Raw genomic sequence first — 11,580 nt, forward strand, 5'->3', positions numbered from 1 at the left:
GTAACTTCAGGCAAGTGACTGAAATTCTGCCTTGTTACTTCCATCATGCAACACCAACAATGCACCTTTCACAGCTCTTGGGGCGATATGAACCTTTGTGGCCATAACTGAGATGAAGAATTAGGTCAGTACAAAGCCTCATTCGTACTTCCTTACATTAGAGATAAAACCTTTCACTGACAGAGCTGGTATTTAACTCCCTGTGAAAACCCTGCTATTAAACTCATTTACTAGTAAGCACTCAACAGGATGGATAACTGACATGATTTCCCTGTAGTCCCTGACTGGCCTGAGAATAGAAAACCCCAAAGCTACTGGCACACTGATGTTCTAGTCAGGTCTGCCACAGAAATTTTAAATTAATATCAGCAGCTGCCAGGCAAAATTAATTCAGGACAATCAACAAAAAGATTTTTAAAGTTTATAGTCTTCAGTAAGTGACAGACCAATATCTCACAGAATTAAGTATATTATAAGGAAAGGTCTATAAAAATAAACTGTGATAAGACCATCATTTGTTAAGGAATAGAGCCCATGAAGGACAACTTGGGGATTATTTCAGCTTAAAACAGGGATCTACAAATAGATTAATTTTAAATACAATGAAAAGCACAGAACTGATCCACTAAATAAAAAGTGTGGAACTGAAGAGAGGGCTTTTGGATTCTGCTCAAGTGGCTGTTTTATGCCCCTAACAGAGAGGCTCAAAGGAACTAAATACAGCAGATACTTTGTAAGTCACTTCCCAGCTCCACTGCCATGCATGAGCAGGCTGTCTTAGTGAAACATTATTGTCCCTACTTGGCAGAAAATTTGTGAAGACCAGTTGAGAGGTCTCTGAGCCAGCCAGCTGCAGCTGAAGTGTTGCATACTACCACTCTTGGCCTTCACTCAGACCACAAGAGCATTTAATTTTAGAGAGCAAATGGAGAGCAGAGAATACATGTGCTGATTTCAATTACTTTCATAAAGCAGACAGTGTCCTAAACTTTAAAAAAGACAGACCTACAACGTAATCAACAAGGTCAAAGATATTTCCCTAAAAGTGTGTTCCTAACACTTAACCTCAATAACAGCAGATTGAAAGGTAAGTTCTCTTTCAAAATACTCTTAGTCAGATTCATAAAGACAATCACCATAAATAGACAAAGAAGAAAGTTCTGAAGCAAAATTCTGAACATAGAGTGAGGTTCTTCTGTAAAGCCTCATCCCCTCTCTCAGTACCCTACAGTTACTTGGCTAGAGCAGGGATGTAACAAAACAGTCGCAGTACATCATGCTAATGAAATTAATCTGGAAAGCATTACTTTCCGTTCCATTTCTCTCCCTTTTGGTGAATCATGTCATCTTACTGCGCCTCTGTTTCCCCACCTGCAAACAGCATTGATGGTATTTATTTTGCGCACTGTGGTATGAGATTCTGCTTATTACCTATCTGTGCATGACTCTGAAATCTGCATGCAATAAGTTTTTCAGCATGCCAGTCACATATTCTCCTTTGGTATCTCCCAGGCACATTTTGTACCTACTAATCCTACCCATCAGTCTGTTGTGCCTCACTGTGTCAAGTGTCTTACAGACGTCTGTGTCCATCGCCTCCTCTGTGTGACACTGATTGCTGCATCATCACCTTAAAAAGTGGGGGGAGAAATCCCACTACATTTGTCTGACACGATTTAGCCACACTGGCTGATTTTTATCAACTCATATTTCTCCCACTGCTTTGTGTTCTCATTTCATTTTATCGCCACTAGATTCTTAGCCAGCCTGACTAAGGTCAGACTCACTGGCCTATAATTTCCTGAGTACGCTGGTGCTGAAGAGGCAGCTCAGCATCTTTGCAAGTGGGTTAAGGATGGATTTGAAGGGTAACATTTTGCAAGAAACAACGCTAGGTGATGGCATTCATTTAAGACAGATCTATGCTACAAGCTACACATGCTGTTGCCCAACTTCCTACCATCTGTACACCAAACTTTCAGCTTTATGTTAAATAGACATTAATCCCATGCTTGTATACTGAGATGGAGGCATGAGATAACACATATGTTGCTCCTGAGATGCACTTCCCCCCCCCTCACAATTTGTGCTTGTGACTGTAATGGAAATATATATTAAAATATATGTTTCTGTTCTTGCATTTGGCTTTTCAATGCCACCCACAATTCCCAGTGCCTGAATATTCTGGCTTCTCACATCCCACTTGTCCGCTGTGCTTTGAATGCTGCCTGCTACTTAAAGTCCAGCTGGCCAGAGCTTAACCCTTAACTTTTAAGATCCCTTCCCAGGTTCTCTGAAAATCAGCCTTGTTCAGCTCCACAGCCCCAGACAGGACACTGCAAAGCATCCCGGGGAGCACTCTGGGGGCTGGATCCCACCCAGTGTCAGCAGTGCCGGGAGGAAATGGCCAGCACAGTAACCAGGGTGCTATCTCTTCACCTTCCCCTGCCACAAAGAGCTCATCTCATCCCTTGCCATCGTTTCTCAGCAGTCAAACTTCAGTGAAGAGACTGAAGCAGAGGGGAGCACGGCAAACATCTGTGGAGCAACAAGCTAAAGGTCCTGGAGCAGGTTCTGATGCTGGGAGTCAAGGGTTAGCACGTGCCTTGGGGTTACTTTCTTAGGATCAGACAAAATCCTGGAAATCAAAAGGCATAAAACCCAAATAAAAGTAGGTAGCACTCAGACCAGCTAAGAACCATCTGCAGACTGTAGTTATCCCAGTCACAACAGGAGATATCTGACAGTCACCTTTAAACATCAGTACAGAGAAAACTCTTCCAGCTCATGGCTATTTCATAGCAATGATGAGGGCTGAGCTGTGGGGATGGTGCAACGGGTCTGTGTGTTTCATGACATTATCTCAAAGGGACCAGATGTGCTGATATCAAAGAGCACTTACAGCTCCTTGTGTCCTTCAACTGTGATACCTCCTCTATGCCACATAACTGCTTGCTTTTGCCAACAAAACTGAAAACATTGGCATACTTTTAGGCTCTTACGATACACTGAACGCATTAGGCCTGTAAGACTCACTTTCTGCAAAATCTCTGCAAGTGTGCAGACAGATCCATTAACATTCACCACGTCTCACATTTGCATTGCAAAGTGGAACTGGTGCACCTAGCACTGGCAGACCAGTGCATGCCTCACGGCCTTTACCACAAACACACAGGAGCAGAATCCTAGTGGCACTAAGGTGCATTGGTGCCAAGAACTTGGGTTTGGTCCAGGAAAGGAAAAATTTAGTATTCTAAAATCCTCTTAGGTCTGCCACTTCACTAAACCATTCTGCAAGGTTCTCTGTTTCATTAACAACTCCAAAGGCTGATTTTCTCAATACTTCTATCTCTTCCAGAGGTTCCAAGGGAACATGAGCCTCAGTTGCACAAGGATGTTGTTCAGTCTGCAAATGCCACACGGCCATAAGACAAATCAAGCACCCAATATACGCAAATGTAAGTGCATGGAGACCTGTGTGCTGTGGTTTTGGAAAAGGCTCCACATGTGTGAAATGACCTGACAAGAAATATAACCTCTGTAGTGGTGAATAAGGCTTCATCCTTATAAGTTATGGACTAGGTTCTCAACTGGCATAAATCAAACACAACTCTAAGTGACACCAAAGGAACAATATATAGTGGCTGACAAAGGGTTGCAATGCAAAATCAGAGACAAACGTAACCAGAAAACTGGTTATTGTTCAGTATCTTTCCTTCCCAGCCCCATATCACACACAGATGCCCCAAATATCATCTTCTCTTCTCTGAAGGACACATACTTGTTTTCTTCTTTGCCCTACCTGCTCCTCCCACAGGAACTGAAAGTTACCCACCAGTTTGACAAAAACACTGCAAGATACTATTCTCCTTAGCATACAGTTTGTGCTAACTCATATCTTAAGCTACAAAAGAATCCATATCTTGTTGCTCAAAACGTCATGGAAAGACATGAGAACTTGCATCAATCCCTCCTGCATGTTTGCTAGCTCTGTGTGCTTCTTAGCCCCGAGAGCAGCACTGCTGGCAAGAGCTGCACGCCAAGCACTCGGGCACAGACGAAGCCACCCAGCCCCACACCAGGCAGCAGCGTAGACTGGCCATTTCACATTCTAGAGTTAATTCATTTTATTTTTGTTTTAACCTTTTTCTAATGTTCAAAGTCTATTTTGAACACATGCAGACTTAGTATCTTACCAAGTTACTTTATTTTAGAAAAAACACATGGCAGATTAATTTCCATTAGAAATGCATCAATTTAAATAGATTTTTGGCTGGACTTTCACATTGTTCCTAATTAACATTCACTTTGAAATTTATCAACTTCCTTTGCTACTACCTAGCTTTTCCATATTAGAATATAACTAGTATTTCAAGGTAAAGTCACTTTTGCATGCAAGAGTCATTAGATACCACTTTGTTATCGGGCTCAATTTTTAAGCCAATTTTTTCTCCTCTCCTCTAAAGGACTGTCAGGCCAATAACTTTCTCCCCTTATCTTTCTACTCATACTGCTCTTGGGCACTGGTGTAATTTCTTTCCCACATTTCTTTAAAAACTATCAAGCCATGGAGTAATGAGCCTTTCACACCTGTGGTTTTATCTGGTATTAGTTGTGTACCCTCAGTTCCTATCCCTGGTGCACACATCAGGTTTAAACACATTGCAATCTGTGGTCCTCCACTAGCACAAAACCAGCACAAAGATTATGGTGCGAGGCTTTGTCTTCAATATAAAACTGTGTCAGTCAGGATTAGAAGACAGTGCCTTGGCAACTGGTGCATAAGCTAGTTCAGTGTCTCAATCAAGTTTCTAGCAGACAATTTTCCCTAATCAGACCCACTTAAAAACCTCTTTGTTTGATGGTGATGGGAGAGCTGTTGACAGAACAGAACTGGAAATTGGGCTCCCTTTCACAAAGCTGCTCCTGGGGCAAAGCTGACGGTGTCATGACATTAGTGCATCAGGGAAAAAACTTTTCAGCTATAGCCCATGGGGGAGGTTGGTGACATTTGGACATCCACAGCAGCCAAGCTAGTACTTTTTACAAGCACCATGTTCCAGGGAGTACAGATTGAGAAACTGGGACATGACTTTCAGTTTGACAGGGAAGGTGTCTGCTGACAATGAATGAACCTCCCTGTGACTTCAAGCTTTGCTGGGGGAAAAGAAAAGACAAATTTTAAGTGCCATGGAAATAAAAATACCCCATCGCTTCGTTTTATCCTGCCACTCTGAACAAATGCAGTGTTTGATTTTAAGACTACTTTTCAGATGGCCATACGATTTCTGAACAGAAAATCCACAGTGCTGAGCATCAACAGAAAAATCACTGCCTCTAGTTACTATCTAGTTATGTGGAAAATATTTGACTGAGGAAATAAAGTCCTTCATTGGAGAGCTTGAGTGATAAGCTTCAGGCAGAAAAAGCAGAATCAAATCAGTGTCAAATCTACATTCACTCCCAAGACATGAGAGCATCCTACTTGAGCTCAGTAAAAATCATTTTGCCAACAGGTTTTGAGCCCGTTGAAAAGAAGTAGGAAGTACAATGAAAGAAAAAAAAAAAGAGGATTTTTAAATCAAGCGCTGAAAAGTATCAGAAGATGCCTACAACCTACCCAGAGACTACTAACTCAGGAACAGTCAAGAAGCAAAATACAGCGATTATACCTTAGGCTTGTACTACAACCAGGAACATTTTGTTTCTATCATTCCTAGCAGGTAGAGTTCTTGGTGGCAACATCCTGTTGGTTTTGCACTTCTGCAGCTATATGTTGTTTCCTAGGATCTCTCATTTTTCTTTCCCTCAGATCATGTTTATAGACCTCACAGTGTTTTAACACATCTCAAAAATTACTTTACAGAAAACAGGCTATTTTCTTCCTCAGCTTTACATTGTATTGCAACCAAACCCAAGTAGAACAATGGCCACACACATATTCATGTCTCAATCCTGCTTCTGCTTACCAAACTCTCTGAAGAGCAAGACCAGACAGACACTAGGTTCCAAAGGTATCTAGACCATACATTTACCAGGCTATATTTTAAGCAGTGAGCACTGAACCAGAAAGAAAGAATTTAACTCCAGCTTCAGGCAGAACTATGTTAAAGACAAATTTGTGCCAGAAGTTTTACGTGTGAGTTACTAGTATCTGAATACTGCACCTTCCCTCTTTCATTAGGAAAGGAAGTTCTTGGACAGGAGCATCACTTTATTAAGCAGCACATAATGCTCACTGTAGTATATATATAGCAGCACAGTTATCATGCTCTATTTCACAGCATTAAAATGAACTATTCTCAAAGAAGAAGAAATCTTCATATCAAAGAATCAAACACCACAGGCTTCGATGCTACCAGAAGAGATTCTTTTAATTTTTGATATGTCTCTAAATAGTCCAAGACTTTACAAGTCGCAATGGAAAGTGAATCAGACTTTGATTCCTGAAACAGGCAGAAGTCACTAAAATAGTCCAACCAAAAGGCAGTTTTGAAACCCTAGACACAGTAGGCTCTTCACAGAGCCTGGCAGTGATCTGCAGAGTAGAGAACACATTTCAAATGAATCAGTGCTCCTCTACCTGAATATTGAAATGCAGGAGTAAGAAAGAGGAAAAAAGGGATCCCTGAGACTGACTGTGCACATAAAGCACTTTTCAAGTTTGAACAAACTGAAGATGTAAGACCTTCCCCAGTAAGACAAGGGCTACACATAGAGCACATGCCCCCTTTTACCCATTCTAAATCTTATTTCTGTTACTGATTTACATAAAGAGGTTTTGTATTCTTAGGCTGAAATTCTCCACCGGACACCCAGGAGCAGGAGACAGAGCCTAACGGCATCCTCTGCTCAGCTAACACCTCCCCACTTCTGTTCCGGAGCAGCACCAGGACAGGCGATCCCCTGAGCAGCACCAGCACTGCGGAGCACCATGGCCTCCAGCACTAGTTCTTAGGGCATGGAAAGCCCAGGCAGACACTGAATAAAACATCCCCTTAAACCAGGTACAAAGTTTCCTTAAATCCTTATCAACACAAGACCCAAAATGCCAGATGACCTAGATGGGAGCACTGTCTATAAAAATCTGTAGAGCAGGAAACAGTATTCCTATAACATGATGCTGTTCTGTCACTAGGCTTCATCTTATTCCTTAATTTCTACCCTTTTTATCTTTAACTATACCCTTGATCACACTGTGTGTTCACTGCATAAGATATACATAAATCTTCTCTCAGAAGCTGGCCGAATTGATCTTACTCCTCCAAGACAAAGTCTCACTGTGCTCTGTCCTCTCAGCATGAAAACGGCCAGGCACAAGCAGTAACCAGTACCAGAGTGCCATCTATAGCTATTTCACATGACTTCACAGCAAAGTAGAGTAGAAAATGCACACGCAGGTTCATTCCCCTTCCTGGCATAAGGAATGCCCTTCAGAGAAACTTCTGTCATTAAGGTCTGGAGAATAAGATCATTTAATCATAGCAAAAGACCTAACAGTAGCTGCCCCGAGGGGTTTTAATTCTCCCAGAGTAAGGGACAGAATGTGGGGAATAAAGCCCCTCTCCCCATTCTCCCCTAAAAAGGAGAGGCAGAGCATATGCATACAGCCCACTGATTTCTGCTAAGGTGGCCCACAGCCAGCTTATAAAACAGGCTTGTTACAGCTATAAGAATACATTTTCTCATTTAATACTGTGTGAGTGAAAAGATGCTAGAACAGGTTTGTATTTTTAAGGCCAGGAGCCAAGCATAAAGCAAAAAGAGCTGGAAATGGATTTCTCCCCTTGGTGCACATCCCAGGACTGATAAATGAGCCACCTCCACCAGCTCCTTCCAAGGGAAACTGAGTTCCTGGGGAGGTGTTTCACAGTGGTGCTGAGCTGACCCCTCCGGACAGAAAGGCTTATGGCTAACCCCAGCAAAGCAGCCTGAGGAAACAGGTTTTGAACAGGTGATGTGGCAGATGGCATCCTTGTCCCCTTCTGCTCCTGCCACTGAGTCAACCTGCACTAGCTGTGGCTAGCAAATCCATACAGCCACCCTCTTCCCTGGGCACACCCAAGCACTTGTGCTGCCAGGCACAGAGCGAGCTGTCAGTGGCACCCTGGCGATTCCCTCCACCACCCCTTTGGGGTCATAACCCAACCCTCTCCATGTGAGGAATTACCAGCTCCACTGCATGCTTGCCTGTAGTGCAGTATTATGTCCAAAAACCTAGCCAAACAAAAACCCCATCACTTCAGAGTTAGACAAGCCCACCTACACATCCCAACCAAGCCAGCAAAGTGCTGTCAGGTGTCTGCTGGCTTCTAGTGTCCGAAATTGCCAAGGAACGGTTACACAGCTATTTCCAAGGGCATTGCCACCCAGCCATGCTCCACCTAGGAATGCAGGGGGAATCTTTGTGCCAGGACTCGGCTCTTCAGGAGTTCCTCCGCCCCTGTGCTAATGTGGGTATCTAACAGGGTTCCTCTGCACCCTTTAAGGGACCACACAGATTCTTGTTATTAGTCAGTGAGCTTCTACCAGCTTCTGTGGCCCTGCTGTGGGACCACACACACACCCACCGTTGTGGGTGGTGAGAGGGACACACAGAGGCCACACAGGAGAGAAAGAGGCCTCTCCCCTCCATCACAGAGCTGCCTTGTGGGAAGGTTCACCATGAATATACTACTTAGCATAAGTGCACTAAGACACGGAAACAGGCTGCTCCTTTTTAGACTTGCTGGCTGGTAGCATCTGTTTGGATTAACAGTTCATTTATTAGGGTTTGGGGTTTACACATGCCACTGGCAAGGATCCACAACTGGGTCACTACAGAAGCTCAGTCTTACCTAACTGGAAGGTAAAGTGCAGAGCAGAGTTTGCACATGTGCAATGATGGAGAGACGTGCAGAGGTCATTGCTTTGGTGAAGACAGTTCACCAGTACTGGTCATGCTTTAGAAAGTTGGTCTGTGAAAATCTGAGGTAAGGCAGTTAAATTAGAGCTTGTTGCACACAAGGCTACAAAACAGATTTTACTTACTCTGGGGGAAAGCAACATTTTTCACTAAGGAGTTGATGAGCAGTTGTGGGTTGATTTTTCTTTTTCTTTTTTTAAAGCAGGTTGATGATGAAAAAAATCTCAGAACAGTATGACTATCATGAGAATGATTTCTAAAGCAGGAAGCATGACAGCCCCACACCCACAACAGCAGAAGCAGCTGCCACATGCAAGTTGTCAGCCACACACTGCAGGTCTGATCCTGCACTACTTACAGCTACTTGGAGCTTTGACATGGTCTTCAATGCAGTGAACTGCACAATGCAGAATTAACTAAATGTTCATTATAAGAGAAGAGAAACAAATAGGTGGCATTACCCAAGTCAGGAGGTACTTCACATCCTCATCTCAAAGCAGGAACTGCTCTGAAAGAGCCCAGCCTGAACAGTCGTACCAGGACCATCACTTACACTCGGGACCTGCAGCACTAAGAATGGATCCCACCGATAAGAAATATCAGTAATCAAAACAATCTCTAACCTCATCTGAAGTTCCCTGCAGTATGACTTCAGTGTCTCCCAGATTCTGAATGCTAGAAATGTCTTTTTGATGCTAAGGGGGGGGGGGGGGGGGGGGGGGCGGGAATCAGAGCGGGTTGTTTCATTTTTATCTGGAACATTTCCACCTGCCCACCTCTTTTCTGCACAAAGCCTTTGCAAGTTCAGTGGAAGTCCATGCCTGGCTTTAAGCACCAGCAACATCAGAAGATGCTGAGTGTCAGGAAGATTTCCATAGCCCCTTTGACTCTGTTACCACAGTGGAAAGCCAGACCCACTGCTGCCAGCAGAGAGAGGATCGGAAGTAGGGGCTGCTGGTTGTAGTGGAGGACCAGCAGTAATCATAGCCTCTGACCTTTCTGTTCCTCAGGGTAAGGCAACAGCAAACCCAGCTCTCTCTGAAGGCGTCTGTGGCAGCATAGCCTGGATGGGGGAAGCATTTTGCCTGCATTTGAAAAAGCTTGGAGCAACTCTGACTTACAAAACGGCAGAAACCAACTGGCAGCACCCCACTGTCCCGAGCAAGGCAGCGTCTCCCCTACTTGCAGGGACTCTTAAGGAGATGAGATCCTCTTCTGCGAAGATCAGGACAGCAAAGCAGCCGGTCTTAAAAAAAGCAACAACTCATAGCAATGCCAGAGCTCCCATAGCCTGTCTCACACTGTGAAAGTACCAAAAGCAGTACAGGATGGGAAAAATAAGGAATTATGATGATTGCTCCACTTTGAGCACTGCTACGTGCTGTAAATTCCTGGTTACAGGTCAATATCCCCACAGCTCAATGTAGGCAACCTAGTACTACAATTGCCTTTTCTGACTTTGGCACAGTCTGGTTGCAGGTAGCTGCCCACCAGCTCACCTCTAGTGCTTACACAGCTTACCTTGTCACAGGGCTCCAGGTTCCGGTCTGAAACAAGGACCCACTACACAGTATAAAATATGCTAAGATATTTTCAATGCAGAGCACTTTCAATGCTGTAAGGAACAGCCTTGCTTTCCACACATTAGCACATTGAAATCTGTACAGCAAGCCTGTCAAACAAAGCAGCTGCTCTCTGGCTCTCCTACACCTCTCCTCAGATAGAAGAGATTCAATTATGTGGCATATCTGCAAGATTTTAGAGTTAAGAGCTGCTGACATATCACATACTTTAACCTTATGCCTTCCTCTAGGCACTGCATAAGAAGATCTGATGTACTAGTCTGTTCATTTTCACATGGTGGCTCAATGCAAGAGGTAGCCCTCGGAGTTTGTTTCTCACAGCAGGGGTGTAGGAGTACAAAACCAGAAAGCTACTTAATTCCCTGCCCCTACATTTTCAGACTGGCAAAACAAGTTACAGAAAATATTTTCTAGGGGAATATGATCAACTGTAGAAAAAAAGTAACTAAAAGTAACTGCAATGTATAAAATTAAGTAAAACTGGACAAGAGCTCTAAGACATTTACATATTTACAATCCTTAGATAAACATGACCACATCCCATGATTTTCAAAAGGAAGCATGGAATATCCTTCACAAATAAGAGTCAGGAATATTTGTAGCCCAAGTCAGGTGCCACTTAGATACCACAGTAATGGCCATGCTAAAAAGCCTAATCAACTCCCACTGATTTCAGAGAAGTAACTAAATTAGAATCAAAACAGGTACATCAACATGTTACCTTAACTTGCAGTCACCTGCTTTTCCCAGTCACTCTGGCAACATAACAATTATCACCATGCTCAGATTAGCTTCCAGTTTCTAAACAAATACCAGAAAGGTGAATCTTCTCCTAAAAAGATTCTACAGCACAATTAGCAACATGTATTAAATGCTTGTAATCCAGCCATCTTTCAGAAAAGATAAACTTAAAGGAGCTGTCAGTTCAACCATCAAATCTAACCTACTTGACAGCGCACTGATCCTTTAAACTTCTGTTGAGAGTAAAAGACACAGCAGACACATGTATAGGTCTGTAATCAGAAATGTCAGACAGTAAAACAGCATAAAGTCTTGTTTTATATGCACTAGAAATGCATCCACATAAGAAGC

Source organism: Tyto alba, unplaced genomic scaffold, assembly GCF_018691265.1.
Source record: "Tyto alba isolate M040663 unplaced genomic scaffold, T.alba_DEE_v4.0 Super-Scaffold_33, whole genome shotgun sequence".
Classification (NCBI taxonomy): domain Eukaryota; kingdom Metazoa; phylum Chordata; class Aves; order Strigiformes; family Tytonidae; genus Tyto; species Tyto alba.